Here is an 8,513-nt window from a genome sequence, read left to right as displayed (position 1 = left end):
GCAGTGTGGAGCAAATAATGCCACAATAGGTGTAGCTGAATACCGGAATTCTGGCACTCTGCTTATAGGGCAGACAGACACGTGTATCACGTTACAGTTGAGAATGTTCACATACTTGCATTTTCTCACCATTTTAGGAGAAAGCAGCGTATCCATCTCAGGATCTTGTTTCATATCATAACTGTAAATCAAGGTAAAGAGAAGCAGATGGGGCTACTGTCTTCATTATCTTTATTATTTAAAACAGGATATCCTGTTGCTACACGGTAGCTRTTGCTGAAGTATACGTGAGGTGTCTGTCCCTGAACACAGAAGTCTCATCTTTCCTGTTCAACGCCATGGGAGGAAGTCTGGTTTTCATACGTGTTTCTGGGCTAACTCCTGCCCACAGTTACGTGTACAAACACACACTGATTTTATCCTGAATGTTGCACAGCAGCGGGGAATTATCAGGTGGTGGAAGGCACCATTTACCTTTTGTCTTAAGACTGCTTTCTAAGACTATCCTCTAGAGATATCCCTTGTATATGGGACTTCTGTGGACAATAATCTTTTTTTTTTTTTTTTCCCCAAACATACTGTTTTTACTTTCCTACAGAACTACTAATGCTAAATGTTGGGCAATCTCACCAGGCAGAGCTACCAGCCCTGCCTGTGAGACCAGACTGCATCCTGGCTTTGATTTTGTTATCTAAGGGTTTCCTAGTCTTGAAGGAAGCTCCAAATAGGTGTAAAGCTGGGGAGGCTTCTTCCTCTCTGTGCTTCCCTTCTCCCGGGGAAGAACTGGAATTCCCCCAGGCGGGAATCTCTGGAGAAGCCTGGGGGMATTCCCAGAGGCTGGAATCTCTGCCTGTGCTACGCAGTACCTCGGAGCTCCGTGAGTCACCGTGGGCGCAGCTCTGCGTTCGCCAGCACCCCTATGGCGCAGATGAGCCGCTGCTTCCCTCTGCCTTCTCTGCACAAGGGGACAAAGGTTCAGTTCCGCTGGGAGACCTCTAGCACACACGGATGAGGGCCGTGCAGTTAAACTACTGAACAACTYGTGTTATGTCACTGCCTGAACTGCCTTGTGCCCTTTGTCCTGACTTTGTGTTTACACTGTAAGCTCCAGGGCGGAGGTGTTGTTGGCCACACGTGTACAGTGARGCTTGAATCTTAGCTGGGGCCTAATTTTAGTGCTAAAAGCTCCCAGTAACGACACTGATTCCCCACTAGCAAATACTGAGGGACCAGAGGCACAAGATTCAGCAGCTGCAGGCTATTCCTTTTCACATCAGTGCCAGAGCAGGGTCTGGGACATAGACTAATTGTTGAAGTCAGGGAGCTGTAATTATATCCAAGCATAATTGCACGTGAAAAGCTGCTGCAAAAACTAGGTAGACAAATATTTCTAACAGCTGTAATTGCTATTTACATTGAGGGGAGAATGTAGGGAGGAAGGGGCCAAACTCTTCTCAGTGGTGGCCAGTGACAGGACAAGGAGTAATAGGTACAAGCTGAAACACAGGCAGTTCCATCTGTATGTGAGGGTGCCAGAGCCCTGGCACAGGCTGCCCAGGGAGGTTGTGGAGTCTCCTTCTCCGGAGGTCTTCCAAACCCGCCTGGATGCCGCCCTGTGAGCCCTGTGCCCCGTGCTCTGGGTGTCCCTGCTGTAGCAGGAAGGTTGGACTAGATGATCTCTAGAGGTCCCCTCCAACCTCAACCATCCTGTGATTCCGTGACACTTCCCTATCAAAATATCTCTGGTTCAAGCTCCATAAACATTTCAGACTACAAGGGAATGGTCATCTTTCTTTTTTTTTTTTTTTTCCTCCTTGAAGCACAAGGGCAAAAGGCGCAAATGAGCATCACCTCTGTATGCTCTTAAAGCTTTAAGCTCTGAGCTTGTGACAAAGAGCTTCAGCCTCCAGTGAAGCAACTTTTTGTTGGAAAGAGACCAGAAACTCGGTGTTCGGTCCAGGTGCTTCGATGTCTCATCTTCAAAAGTCAAGGCAGCTCAGAATCTTTTGCAAAATGGTATTTCTGGAGACTCGGTTTAATCCAACTCTTCTAACAGGTTCTAGTACTAGCCCCAGCTGCTGGTCCATACTGCTGAGACCTTCCTGAGTTAGGTAGCAGAGCATTTGTTTATAGAGATAATTTGTCCTGCTGGTTTTAAGCTTGGCACTGTGTGAGAAAACTGGGCAGAGCACATTCTTGCTTTGATGCAGGCCCTGACACACAATGCTTAGGCATTTTAATGTACCTGTGTCCACTGAGATTGGTGTTTACACAGAAATTTATATAATAACAGAATCCCAACATGCTAATGTTTTACAGTACAAACATAAAGGTACATTTTACAGTACAAAAAACTCAGAATATGCATATCAAAATAGAGTTAGTGTCTTACCATAAATAGCAACAACAATGTTGACATTAAAAGCTTAGCCACAGAAGCTTGGACTGGACATTAGATATGTAACTACTTTACAGCCGACCTCATTGTTTTACATACTGATACCAAATGCACATGAACTGAAAACCCAAATCCTGTACAGTAGCTGAACAGCTGAAGAAACACTTTGTGACTGTGCTTCACTGAAATCCCATCTTCAATTCTATAATGATACCTAGTCGAGATATAGATATAGATATAGATATAGATATAGATATAGATATAGATATAGATATAGATATAGATATAGATATAGATATAGATATAGATATAGATATAGATATAGATATAGATATAGATATAGATATAGATACACACACACCCCATAATTCAATTGGTTACTGAAAGGTATCATGTAGGGTACAAGAAGAAAGATGTGTATAATTCATTATTCCTGTGCTACTCACTCATCATGTGGATCTTCGAACTCCTAAGGAGTTAAGAACACTTAACTCCTTAGTGATGATGAAACTCCTTAATGATGAAACTTCCCCAAACAGGGTCCTTATGCATCAACAGGTAAGTGCACTGATCCTCTCCATTATAGTTGAGCTGTGTTACGCGGTAACTCTTATCGCTTATGCAAACACCTTGATATGGATAACACACATTAAGTGGTCAATGAGGGAAAATTAGTTGTCCCACAAACGTGCAGCGCTGTTAAAAAGCTCTCTGCTGTCAAAGCAAAAACATTTACTTTAATTGGCTTCGGTCACACGTTGAAATGTAGTCAGCAGGGGTAACTTCTTGTGCCGTATCGCAGTACAACCATTTCTTTTGTTCTGTCACATGTGCTGTTTAATTCAGTTCAGGCTTAAAATAAGTACAGTTGAGGCAGATAAGTTTCTAATTCAAAATCTACTTTTCTATTTTTTTTTTAAACTGGAATGTATTTATTTTATCTGAATGTTTTGGGTTTTTTTTCATTATTTTCTATATATTCCATTTTGTCACTCAACAGAATGAATTTCAGGGCTTTGTTCAGTTTGGTGTTATTTAACTTTTTAAAAACATCTTTCTCTTAAGGTAGTTGAGAAAAATTAGAGTAGAAAAAAGAAATCCAAGCTGAAGAAAATAGCTAGGAGGACTCCTCCTCCCAACATTATTTGCTGCACTAATAGATAAAGAATAAAACTGAATCCTGTAGAAATGAAAAGTGCTTCATAAATTATATATATATTTTCTTTCATTTTTAGCCAATGTTGTTTAATAGAGTTGATTAGCTGTGATTAGCTCTAAAGGTTACAATGCTGTTCAGATTGCTGTGCATGCTCCATTTGATCCATATTTATTAAAAAAGATTAATCAAGAGAAAATCAGGTACACAGTTTATTAGTTATAATACATTCTGTAGGAAATATGTACCCCTTTCTTGCAAGAATATAAACACAAGTATCTGTAGAAACTTTCTATTATGATTCTAAATAAAGTCATTTTCTCATTTCTGAAATATTTAAGTCATATGAATGGCACCTTTTCTATAAATTAAATTATACGAGGTTTACTTGAATTTCAGGAGTGCACAGATTATCTTTCCGAAAGATAAACTATTACTGACCTATTGTATTTTCTCATTTTTTTCCTAACCAGCAATCAGTGGGACTAGCAAATTTTCCTGTTTTATCAGTAAATTAATATAACACACACACACACAAAAAAAATCCCAATATTTTTTCTCAAATGCTACAGGACAGTGCCAGCAGTGAGCTTTGCCATGCTGTGCCATGATAGTCTGTTGATTTTTCCAATCTGAACGGAGAATGAAGCTCTTAATCATTGGCAACTGACCCAGTAATTCAGCTTTTAGATGTTTGAGACTGTTTGAGACTGTTTATTTTTTTTTCCATGTCAAGACATTCAGCACAGTGATGAACTGATAACAGGGCATAAATTCTTTTCAAGGACAGCAGAAGGCTTTAGCAAGCTTTTAAGTCTATATTCCCAATAAAACTGTTAAGTAGCTGAGATAGTTAACCCTAGGATATAAAATAATCATTTGATGATAAGATACTTTTTATTGCAAGTCTTCTCATCAGCACTGATTTTTGAAATTTATTTATTAATGCTTCATCCGACCTTTGAGAGCCAGACACCCAACGCTTGATAGGATACATATATAAGTTTTCCCCTCACAAGGGAAGAAAATTAGAAGGAACCAATCTCAATTCTTGCTTATCTTTCTGATTCAGGATGTTTTAAGTCAGCAGTACTAGGAATGGTTGAAAAACTGTGGTCTGAAGTGCTGATCTTTCCTCACTTGTCTTGGGTTTGGATTTATCGCTATTGCGTACGTTACTAGTGAATAGGGCACAGGTAACCTGAAATAGATAATAAGTGGTGTCATGTGCACAGCAACGTGATGGTGTGTAAGGGAAAAGAGGCAAAAGGAGTTGAACAATATAAAGTTAATTCACTTTTTCAGGTGCCCGGCCTGGAACACCAAAAAAAAAAGTATAAATATACTTGGAAAAAAGAAACCCATATAGGTGTGTTTCCTTCGGAAAGAGCACTGTAAATCTTATGACTTGTCCTATTTCTCAACAATCACTTCAGAAATGAGAAGAGGTAATACTGGGGTAAATGCAGCGTTCTGAGACGCGTGTCCTCTGCGCCTGCTGCCAGGCGCCCCGCTCGCGGCCGAGCGCAGGGACGCTCCCGGCAGCAGGAACCGCAGGGAGGCCGATCCGCGCTCCGGCCGTGACTCAGCCGCGCGCCCTCAAGAGCACCGCGTGCCTCCCGCCCCCTCCACGTCACCCTCAGCAACGCGCTGCCCGCGCCCCCGCGCCCAACGGCCGCCAACGGCCGCGCGCGAGCCAGCAGGGAGGCCCCGCCCTCTGGCAGGGCGCTCGCGCGGCGCGTTGCGCAAGGCGGCGCGCGCCGAGTCACCGGGCCCGGCGGCTGCCAGGGCCGCAGAACCGGCACCGCCTCCCGCAGCGGGCGGGCGCCCACACGGAGCCTGCGCGGGGAGGGAAGCGCCTGAGGCCGCGGCGGGACCTCAGCAACCCGCCAACAGAACTCTATTTGGGAAAAAATATAAATGTTTTCTAGAGGGCAGCCTTTTAAGCAATATGCTTAAGAACATTAAATAACTAAAATCTATAAACTTTATGTCCCTGGTAATATCTGAGCTCCTGGCTTTGAAATGAAGTACAGTCACTGTGGGGAAAGAGACAACTCTCATTTACTAACTAACCTCTTCTTAACATTTATCAAGAGAAAGAAATGTGTAAGGAATTACTCATATTGTCTCTGGAGGAGTAGGAACCTTCAGTGTCTTCTACCATGTTACTGTGTAGGTGTGAGAGAAAAAAAGTGCTAAAGCAAATTGCTGCTTTATTCGGCTGGGAGCAACACTGGCCTTTGGCATAAGTGACTCTGTTAAATCCGTGGAGGTGTTAAGGGTGTTTATGTCACACTGATCTATTTACTCTGCAATAGCTTGGTATTTTTAGAAACATCAACTTGGCAWCTGTGTAAGAGCTGGGCAGTAAGGCTAATGAAAACATAAATTTTACATGTTTATAGCTTCCATAATTTTAAATGTAAAGAGGAATTTGAGACCTCTTGTTTTATTTTAATAATAGATGTGCTTTAGTTTGATATGTTGCCAGAGATTTGGTTTATTCACCCCATTCTGACAAAGAGCCAAGTATTTCTATCTATAGTTTACAGTCCTTTCTATCATACTGGAAGGGCATCGATACCTGCGCTACCTGCCATTCCTTGTGCCACTAGTCAAAACTGTATAGAGAATACCAGCCTCAACGTGATGTAAAGAATTACAGAAGTTACTTCCAGCTATGAATGGAGAGATTTATTTTTCTGCCCTGAGATGATTTTGCTGAAGTCTAGCTAAAGACAGCCTTCAAACAGAATCGAAACCTTCTGAGAAGACCTGCAGTGTCTTCTAATAGTGTAAAGGTCTCACATGGGCCTCCTTGTAACAGCTCTCTGAAGGTCCTGCACCTCGCTAACCCTTGATCTACTTACCTGCCATGGCATGAATTCTCTAGGGCGATAGTTATTACGTCTGTGACATAATGTTATACTGATGGTTGTGCCAAAGGCTTCAGGTAAATTTTGGGGCAAATTCACAGCCAAAATGYTGGGCATTGGTGTATCATGCTCTACAAGGTGCATCAATTTTGACCTTTTGTGACCCAAATTCCGTTTCACAAAAGCATCCTCAGTCATTCGTATGTCACATGTCACTCACAAGTGCAGTGATAAGAGGAACTGTTTTGCACTACTACCTAGGACTTAATATAGTATCATGGCCAAGCAATGCAGTGTTTCATAAATGCTAAGATATTTCTGAATGCATATTACTATTTTTTTAAAATAACCGAGGAAACAGAGGCATGTAGTGATTAAGACAGTTGGCTAAAGTCACACATGAAGTGTGTGTCAGCTGGTATTAGAATTTAGGTCATTTTCCAACTGAGCAAATAGTTTGTACATTATACAAGCMGAGCAAACTGCTGTTGATCTTATGATCTCCATACAATGTTCAGTCACTTTTCAAAGGAACTTTGACGCGGCYGTCACTGCGCTATTACTTCCCATCTTGGTCTGGCCAGCGCACACGAAATCTTTCGTCAGTATGTTTAGCATTAACAAAATGGCGGGGTTTGAACAGAACTTTGTTCATATAAAAATTYATATGAAAACAAATAATGTAAAAACGACCAAGGCAATTCTTATTCAATAAACGGCTAACATAYATTTCAAGGGAATACTCCCTGATAAATGATAAATAAATAAGCTGAATTCAGTATACAAAGTAAGTGCCAGTCAGACTATGAAGATATATGATGCAAACAAGAAATATATATACACACACACACATATATTTATATATAATTTATATAGTAGAAATTATACAGTTAGCATATTCTTCTTCTCTTCAGATTCAGTCCTGGGAGAAGGAATTTCAAAATAAGGAACACAAATCATAAAGAAACTCATCCTTAAGTATCACAAATGTACCACAAAGATCATAGTTCAGGTTCATGGCTACAACAATAGGAAAATTCCTGATACGCTTCCTTCCATATATTAAGAATATACAAGATATATCACATTGGGCAATTAATGGAGGACACAGAAGTATTTAGGCCTACCCCTTTACTGTTTTCAGTACTTTTAAAAGCACTGTACTCCTACTGGGTAGTATTAAGATCTAGTATTTGTATTTGCATGTACAACAGCAAAGCTTTTCATGTTGTACCTAAATCGATCTATATTTTGATAATCTCAACTTCTCCACAACCTTGCATACCTACAAGACACATAATCCAAAGCCTGCAGCACACACGAARGTGTTCTTTTTCTAAGGTTTTCAGTGTTTATTTGTTTGGGTGTTCAGGAGAAGAGCATAACACGCTGCTTCACCTGAGCCCTACCCACACACTAAAGGGCAAAGGAAACGCGACGCGGGCTGCTCAGCACGGGCACCTCTCACAAGTTTGGCCTAGTTTTTCTGCAGCTTCCGTCCCGGTGAAAGTGAAAGAAGATCAAGCTTCTAAATTTAAAGACTGCAGTCTCAGTTTCCCTAATGCGCTGTGGCCTTAACTTCTTAACCCAACTTCACGCCGCTCCTGCCGACCTCAGGAGCGCAAGGTACCTACCGGACACAGAAGGGAATCTTGGCTGGACGGAACGAGGGGCGGCGGGAGGCACAAGACAGGCGCAGCAGAGCCCGACACCAGGTCCGAGGCTGCAGACAGGGCGGCTGCTGTTGGCCGCACTCAGCAGGGGCTTTCCCGCAGACCGGGCTGCGCGGGGCACCCAGCCACGACGGCGGCCGCCTGCCCGTGCCCTGCGCGCGCCCAGCCCGCAGCGCAGGCAGTGCTGACCCTCACGTGGGCAATCACCGTACCACTGCGCTTACACTAACAGGCTTGGTATAGACAAACGCCTTAGGACAAAAGGCGGCAGGGGCTCCTACACAGAAGACAGTCTCGAGGGTGTTTCCTGCTGCAGGTCGGCAGTGGGGATTTATGGCCCTTGGCTTCCTCTAAGGTTTTGAGCGAGGGATGTGTGGGGCCTGGGGGCCTCGAGCCATTTTATGTCA

The 8,513-nt window shown here is 42.7% G+C and overlaps 1 protein-coding gene across 5 annotated transcripts in view; it reads left to right on the top strand.

The window, feature by feature from the left end:
- Positions 1–7,920: 7,920 nt before the first annotated feature.
- The window catches only part of HECTD1 (HECT domain E3 ubiquitin protein ligase 1), a 57,150-nt gene continuing 56,557 nt past the window's right edge, over positions 7,921–8,513 (top strand). For 4 of the 5 annotated variants that reach the window (XM_026051792.1, XM_026051789.1, XM_026051790.1 and 1 more), the window contains exon 1: positions 7,922–8,059. The gene's annotated coding sequence lies outside the window, so the exon portion shown is untranslated. Of the gene's footprint in view, positions 8,060–8,513 lie in introns of all 5 variants that reach the window. The other variant, XM_026051788.1, reaches the window with a different exon arrangement.

This window comes from Nothoprocta perdicaria, unplaced genomic scaffold, assembly GCF_003342845.1.
Source record: "Nothoprocta perdicaria isolate Ctin4 unplaced genomic scaffold, notPer1 scaffold_8, whole genome shotgun sequence".
Classification (NCBI taxonomy): Eukaryota; Metazoa; Chordata; class Aves; order Tinamiformes; family Tinamidae; genus Nothoprocta; species Nothoprocta perdicaria.
Note: the sequence above shows the minus strand (reverse complement) of the source record. Positions and strands in the feature narration are given on the sequence as shown.